General features: G+C 39.6%; 1 pseudogene; it reads left to right on the plus strand.

Moving 5' to 3' along the window:
* Positions 1–4503: 4503 nt before the first annotated feature.
* LOC123941014 lies at positions 4504–4732 on the plus strand (annotated as a pseudogene).
* The last annotated feature ends 4018 nt before the right edge of the window (positions 4733–8750 follow it).

Below are 8750 nucleotides of genomic sequence, written 5' to 3' on the forward strand. Positions count from 1 at the left end.
GCAAGTTAGTGCAGCTACTTTGGAGAACAGTGTGGAGATTCCTGAAGAAATTAAGAATAGAGCTTCCCTATGACCCTGCAATTGCACTGCTGGGTATTTACCCCAAAGATACAGATGTAGTGAAAAGAAGGGCCATCTGTACCCCAATGTTTATTGCAGCAATGGCTACGGTCGCCAAACTGTGGAAAGAACCAAGATGCCCTTCAACGGATGAATGGATAAGGAAGGTGTGGTACATATACACAATGGAGTATTATGCCTCCATCAGAAAGGATGAATACCCAACTTTTGCAGCAACATGGACGGGACTGGAAGAGATTATGCTGAGCAAAATAAGTCAAGCAGAGAGAGTCAAGTATCATATGGTCTCACTTATTTGTGGAGCATAACAAAGAACATGGAGGACATGGGGAGATGGAGAGGAGAGGGAGTTGAGGGAAACTGGAAGGGGAGATGAACCATGAGAGACTATGGACTCTGAAAAACAACCAGAGGGTTTTGAAGGGGCGGGGGGGTGGGAGGTCGAGGAACCAGGTGGTGGGTAGTAGGGAGGGCATGTACTGCATGGAGCACTGGGTGTGATGCCAAAACAATGAACACTGTTATGGTGTAAATAAACAAATGAAAAATAAAATAAAATAAAGAATGTTGGTGGGTAGAAAAGTAACTTTCTTTTCCTTTTGCTTCCCAGAAAAGCTGAGAAAGTACATAAATCATTGCTTGCTAGCAGAGTACCTTTGGGCAAGTGACTTTCTCCCCTGAGTCCTGGTTTCATCTGGAAATGAGAGCTTTGAATTCATTGAATCAGGTCACCTATGACTAAGTGACGTGACACACTGCTCAGATCAGCCTTAGTCAAGCTAACTCACTCTCTAAGAAATGTGCACTCAAAATGGGGGATAGGTCAGTTGTTGAAGCTGGTGTCAGCCACCCCCGGCCTTTACACCCTGCGCAAGGCCTGCTAGGTAAGGAGGCTGAGCTCTTGCTTCCACTGATGCAGGATTTTTGCCTACTTTCTATTTTGCGTGTGTGCAAAAAAATTTTTTTAATTAATTTATTTATTTTCAGCGTAACGCTACTCATTGTTTTTGCACCACACCCAGTGCTCCATGCAATACGTGCCGTCTCTATTACCCTCCACCTGGTTACCCAACTTCCCACCTCCCACCCCTTCAAAACCCAAAACACAAAATCTTTGTGTATGGTATAAGAGAATGGTCGAATTTCATTCTTCTACATATCGCTGTCCAGTTTTCCCAGCACCATTTATTGAAGAGACTGTCTTTTTTCCACTGTATATTTTTTCCTGTTTTGTCGAAGATTATTTGACCATAGAGTTGAGGCTCCATATCTGGGCTCTCCACTCTGTTCCCCTGGTCTATGTGTCTGTTTTTATGCCAGTACCAGACTGTCTTGGTGATCACAGCTTTGTAGTAAAGCTTGAAATCGGGTAACGTGATGCCGCCAGTTTTGTTTTTATTTTTCGACATTTCCTTAGCAATTTGGGGTCTCTTCTGATTCCATACAAATTTTAGGATTATTTGTTCCAGCTCTTTGAAAAATACTGGTGGAATTTTGATCGGAATGGCATTAAAAGTATAGATTGCTCTAGGCAGTATAGACATTTTAACAATGTTTATTCTTCCGATCCAAGAGCATGGAACGGTCTTCCATCTTTTTGTGTCTTCTTCAATTTCTTTCATGAGTGTTCTGTAGTTCCTCGAGTACAGGTCCTTTACCTCTTTGGTTAGGTTTATTCCCAGGTATCTTATGGTTCTTGGTGCTATAGTAAATGGAATCGATTCTCTAATTTCCCTTTCTGTATATTCATTGTTAGTGTATAAGAAAGCCACTGATTTCTGTACATTGACTTTGTATCCTGCCACGTTACTGAATTGCTGTATGAGTTCTAGTGGTTTGGGGGTGGAGTCTTTGGGGTTTTCCATATAAAGAATCATGTCATCTGCAAAGAGAGAGAGTTTGACTTCTTCCATGCCAATTTGGATACCTTTTATTTCTCCTTGTTGTCTGATTGCCGTTGCTAGGACTTCTAATACTATGTTGAACAAGAGTGGTGAGAGTGGGCATCCTTGTCGTGTTCCTGATCTCAACGGGAAGGCTGTAAGCTTTTTCCCATTGAGGATGATATTTGCTGTGGGTCTTTCATAGATAGATTTTATGAAGTTCAGGAATGTTCCCTCTATCCCGATACTTTGAAGCGATTTCATCAGGAACGGATGCTGGATTTTGTCAAATGCTTTTTCTGCATCAATTGAGAGGACCATGTGGTTCTTCTCTCTTCTCTTATTGATTTGTTCCATCACACTGATTGATTTGAGAATGTTGAACCAACCTTGCAACCCAGGGATGAATCCCACCTGGTCGTGGTGGATAATCTTTTTAATGTGCTGCTGGATCCTGTTTGCTAGTATCTTGTTGAGAATCTTTGCATCCATATTCATCAGTGATATTGGTCTGAAATTCTCCTTTTTGGTAGGGTCTTTGCCTGGTTTGGGGATCAGGGTAATGCTGACTTCATAAAAAGAGTCTGGAAGTTGTCCTTCTGCTTCAGTTTTTTGGAACATCTTCAGGAGAATTGGGGTTATTTCTTCTTTAAAAGTTTGGTAGAATTCCCCAGGGAATCCGTCAGGTCCTGGGCTCTTGTTTTTTGGGAGGTTTTTGATTACTGCTTCAATCTCGTTACTAGATATCGGTCTATTCAGGTTGTCAATTTCTTCCTGGTTCAATTTTGGGAGTTTGTAGCTTCCCAGGAATGCATCCATTTCATCTTGGTTGCTTAGCTTATTGGCATATAACTGTTGGTAATAATTTCTGATGATTGTTTCTATTTCCTTGGTGTTAGTTGTGATCTCTCCCTTTTCATTCATAATTTTATTAATTTGGGCTTTCTCTCTTTTCTTTTTATTTCTGGATTTTCTATTTTGTTCCCTTGGCTTTTGTGTCTGTTTTTGTGCCAGTACCATACTGTTCTGATTACTACAGCTAGTCATTTAACTTGAAGTCTGAAATTATGATACCTCCAGTTTGCTTTTCTCTTTCAAGGTTGTTTTGGCTATTTAGGGTATTCTGTGGTTCCATACAAATTATAGGATTGTTTCAGTCCTGTGGAAAATGCTGGTGGTATTTTTTTTTTTTTCTTAAAGTAGGCTTCACGCCCAGCATGTAGCCCAACATGGAACTTAACTCACGGCCCCGTTATTAAGACCTGAGGTGAGACCAAGATTTAGACACTTAACCTACTGAGCCACCGATGCTCCCCAAAGTGGTGTTTTGATAGGATTGCATTAAATGTGTAGATTGCTTTGGGTAGTATAGATATTTTAATAATATTTGTTCTTCCGATCCATGAGCTTAGAATGTCTTTTCATTTCTTTGTGTTGCCTTCAATTTCTTTCATCAGTGTTTTGTAGTTTTTGGAGTATAGGCCTTTCACCTCTTTGGTTAGATTTATTCCTAGGTATCTTATTATTTTTGATGTAATTATAAATGAGATTATTTTCTTAGTTTCTCTTTCTGCTGCTTCATTATTGGTGTACAGAAATGCAACAGATTCCTGTAGATTGAGTTTCAATTATTAAATGACCTCTCTAAGAAGTGTAAAAGGCAAGTCAAAGGAGTAGAAGGAAGGAGATAATTGTAATATGTATGTCTGATAAAGGATTCCTATAAACCAAAGGCAGAAACCTAATAAAAAAATGACAAATGCCTTGAATAAGCACTTCCCAAAAAGTATCTCCAGATGGCAAAGAAGCACATGAAGTGTTACCTTAGTCCTTTGGGAAATGCAAAGTTTAATACAATAAGATACCACTAGTATATTCAGGGGAATAACTATAATTAAGAAGACTGCTAATACTAAGTGTTGGTAAAGAACATGTAGAACAATTGAAATTTTCAGTGTTAATAGTGAGTTTAAGTTGGTACAACCATTATGACAAATTGTAAGGCAATATCTAGTAAAAAGGTAAACACATAACCCTATGAATTAATAATACTATTCCTAGTTACACACCAACAGAAATGCAACAAAAGGTACATATATGAAAGGTCTTGGCAGCTTTGTTCACAATAACAACCAAAACTGGGAACAACCAAAATGTCCATCAGCAGTAGAATAGATAAATAAATTGTAATATAGTCCTATAGAGGAACTCTGTGAAGGGATGGCAGTGAACAATAAGCTACAGCCATGTGTAACTTTGTGGAATGAATTTCACCTACCTGATTTTGAGGGAGAAAAGGCAGACAGAAAAATAGTTTATGATTACATTTATAAAAAGTTAAAAAGGCTAGCAAAGTTAATGGATGGTGATGGAAATAAGGATGTTAATTTCTTTTGAGAGTGTAGATGGAATACTTGTGACTTCCTGGCCTGTGCTGTGATAAGGGTATATTCACATGGTCTTACACTCACAATTTGTGTGCTTTTCTCTATGTCAGTTGTACATCAATAAAAACTTTGTATAAAAAGCTGAATTCAGAAGCTTTGCGCAGTGGCAGTATCGTAGCCAATGAGGTTTATCCGAGGCGCGATTATTGCTAATTGAAAAAGCTGAATTTAGAGAAACAGAGAGTAGAATGGTGGTTACCAGGGCCTGGGTGGGGGTGGATTAGGGAGATGTTGCTTAAGGGTACAGACTTGCAACTTGTAGATAAATAAGTCCTGAAGATCTGAAGTACAGCATAGGAATTATAGACACAATACTGTATTATAGTCTTCAAAGTTGCTAAGAGACCTGATATTAATTGTTCCCACTATAGAAAGGAAATGATGATTGATGTGATAGAGAGGTTAGCTGGGTGGTAATCATTCTGTGATATATAAATGTATCAAATCTACATATTGTATACCTTAAACTTATACAATGTTGCATGTCAATTATATATCAATTAAAAAACCCAGAGTTTGAAGAGGGCTTGTGTGTTTGGGGTAGGTGCTTAATCATATTTGCATTCATCTCAGAAAATTAAAAAAAATTAGGGGTTTCAAAAACTGAGGTTTTCCTTTCCCACATTATTTTCAGTGTTCCACGGTGTTTACCATTTCAGGCAGTGGCATCCATTATTTAAGAGGAAGAACAGATTTTGCCTTAAAAAAAGAAGTCTATTGGTTATTTGAAATCCATAGCAGTGATAAGGATGTTGAAAGCCTAAGTGTTCTTCGTTACCCAGCTTTATTGAGGTATAAGGGTAAGCCTGAGTTTTCAATGAAGAGCCTAATTCTTGAGGCACAAACTTTATATGAATCTCCCCAGAGCAGGATTTGTAGCAACAATGGTCAAAGCCTGAAGAAAGAGTACATGGAATTTATCCATTAACAAGAGTGTAGGAGAGAATAGATTCAAAGCCAGTTTCCCTCTCACATACAGAGGAGACTTTTTGTTTTTGTTTTACATTGTTGGCAATTGAATGGAGCTTCAGGATAGAGAAAAAGAAGCAAGAATATTAGCAGCTGGTGTGGATTTCTAAGACAGTCTTGAGGCACCCTTCTCCCTCTCAAGTTGTAAATTTCAGTGGAATTGGATTGGGGATGTGAATGTCTGACGTACTGTTGAAACTGAAAGCAGAGAAAGCCCTTATCTTGTTTTCCTAGGAGTAGCATGGGGAGATTACCATTGTCATAGAGAAACCTTGTGTCCACCATGGCCCTAGAGTGACAAGGGCAGAGATTAAGTGAGATGCTGGGATGAGTGGCTTTAAGGACAGACTGAGAGAATTTGGCATGTGCATATAGTGTGATGTGCAAAAACAGCAGAGGCCCTGAGTTTTCTGAGGAGAAAGAGAGGTGTACATCAGACAGACCCAAAGTGTTGGGGAGGAAATGAGTTGATATATATAGAAGAATCAGAATAAGAGACCGTTGTTATTTTTGATACTGTTATTATCAGCAGTGGGTTGGCTCAGAAGTTGTAGAAGGATGGAGAACATCACTGGTGTGGGTCAATCAGGATGAGGCAAATCTCAGGATCACCAAGGATAAGAAATGCTCATGGAAAAGTTACCCCATACCTGCCCTCTCAAGGTTGGGAGAGTATGTAATCATCACAGGATCATCAATCATCCTAAGGTGGAAGAAACACAGTTTGGTGAATCCTGAGGAGAATCTTGAATTGGCTGACTGATTGAATTAGAGCATTTAACCCAAATCATGTAGATTACCTTGATTTTGCAAGATTCCGTTTTCCACTTCTAAGTACATCTGGAACTTTAAGACTAAGTTGATTTTTAGAGATCTAAAGTATACTGTATCTCTGCACATTTGAAGTCTCTGTATAAGATTCATACTTGTTATCCATTTACAAAAGTGTACTCCAATTGTGTGTGCAGAACAGACTGGTAGAAAGCAGGAAGCCCTTCAGGAAGATCACTTGGAAGACTCTGGTGCTAGTCCAGGTGTAGATTGATTTGGAGACTTGGCTTATGGTGGGGGCCTTGAGATGCATATAAGTAGATATGGCTCAAGATGTATTTAGAAGGTCGAACTGGCAGCCTTCAGTGGGTGACTGGATATGGGGAGTTGTAAGAGAAAGATGTCAGAGAAAGCTCCTAGAAAGCTCTGTCTTGAGAAATTTACTGAGATAACACACTGTAAGAAAAGCAGGCCTCAAGTTCAGTTTTGAATGCATTAAGTAATGAGGTACTTGTAAAATATACACATGAAAATGTTGCTTAGGCTGTGGGCATATGGATCTGTCTTAAGAAGGGAGTTCTTGGCTTGAAATACACAGTTGGAGTTACTGGCAAAGAAGTGCTTGTTGAAGCTATGGGAGTGGATGAAATCATCCCTCGTGAAAAGCCCTGTATGGATGTGTCCTACATATTGGCAGTAGGTGTGATTCACATCCAACTTCTGGCCATGTGTGAGTAAGGAGAGTGAAGGTAAAACAGTGTCTGGACTGTTCTCCTATGGAAATCCAATGTAAAATTTTCAGGCAAAGATGGAGGGACCAAGAAAGGAGAATGAGAAGAACATTGTAGAAGTGGCTAGAGAGGGGCACCTGGGTGACTCAGTCAGTTAAGCATCTGCCTTCAGCTCAGGTCATGATCTCAGGGTGCTGGGATTGAGCCCTGGCAGGCTCTCTACTCAGCAGTGAACCTGGTTCTCCCTCTCTCTGTGATCTCTCTCACTTCTGTTCTCTCTCAAATAAATAAATAAATAAAGTCTTGAAAAAAAAAAAAAGGTAGTGGCTAGAGAACAGGAAAGCAAATAAACCCAGGAGAGTGTAGTCTAACAGAGGTCAAGGAACAAGATTTAAGAGGAGGGCATAGCCAAATATATTGAATATTTTTGAGAGATCAAATAAAATAAGTGAACATTCTTGAGGTTTTGTGGCATGGAGGTGATCTGGTTACTAGTGAGGTGGTTGGTTGGAGTCATAGGGGAGGTAAGCAGAGTAGTGTATGGGAGAAATAAGGATGGTGAATGTAGATCTATCTTAAAAAAATTTAGCCCTAAAGGAAGGACAGGAATAGGGAGAAAATTAGAGTGAGATGATAGGTTGGTAGACAAAATGCCCAAGAGAATAGAAGTTCCTTCAGAAAAGCTCTATTCGGAGGGGCAAGTATCCTCTTTCCTGCTCTTATCCCCATTCTCTGACTGATTCCAAAGCACACAGAATTATCAGGAGTGATGCTGTATACAAATTTTTCTTTTTATTTAAATTCAGTTAGCCAACAAATAGTACATCAATGGTTTCCAATGTAGAGTTCAGTAATTCACCAGTTGCATATAATATCCAGTGCTCATCCCATCATAGTACCCAGCTTGTGTATCAGGAAGGCATGGTGGGCTGCCAAGGTTATCCAGTTCAGGTTTCAGAGAGAATTCAAGAGAAAATTAAGAGCCCAAGGCAAGAGCAGTTGTTAAGAGTACAGCCCCTCTCAGCTGCTTACTTCACCCTCACCCTGCCTCAGAAGGGAAAGGATTTTGAAAGAGCCTAAAGGTCAACTTATAACAAGAGAGTCAGAACTTTGGCACCATTAACTAACCTCAGAGGGGAGAGTCCATGTTTTATTTGATTTTACATGCCCACTGTTGTAGTGGCAGAACATGGAAAACTCTCTGATTGTTGGAATGAATAAATCAGTGTAGTTTCCACTGGGAAAATTATACAAGCAGTAACTCCACTCTCTCTCCAGTAATTTCCTCATGATAGTTACCCTACAAGGTGTCATATATAAGGAGCCCTTCAGAGCAGGCTGAAACTGTGTCCTTGGAAAACCATAATCAGAATCAATCCTTCTGTAACACCTTGCTCAACAGTATAGATTCTGGTGTTCTTACTCTCTTCCCAGTAAGACCCTTAGGAGTGAGGGGGGTGGTTAACTTCCAAATTTTAACATTAAATGCCTATGGTATAGCTTATTGTTAGGTAATAAAACCAGCAGCTACATCTGACTGTGGTTTCTGTATGTGACCAGTCCACTGTATATTAACATGTTTTTGAGCCCTTTAGAACACAAATGCTTGTCCTACAATTTGTCCTCAAAACAAAATGTGTTTTGAATAGATAGTATGTGGTTTTCTTTCCAAATTCATGCCCTATCAGTCAGATACATTAGCTGTATGTGTGTGTGTGTGTATCTCCTCTCCTGTTGTCCCTCATCCTAACTTTGCCTTCTTGGTAGGTCAACCTGTTTTTAGTAGAAGAGGTGAACTCACTCCCAGACCTTTGCAGATCCATAAGAGAGTCTCCTTGGAGTTACTTGTCAGGTTCTCTGGCCTGTCT

The sequence above is a fragment of the Meles meles genome, chromosome 4 (assembly GCF_922984935.1).
Source record: "Meles meles chromosome 4, mMelMel3.1 paternal haplotype, whole genome shotgun sequence".
NCBI lineage: Eukaryota > Metazoa > Chordata > Mammalia > Carnivora > Mustelidae > Meles > Meles meles.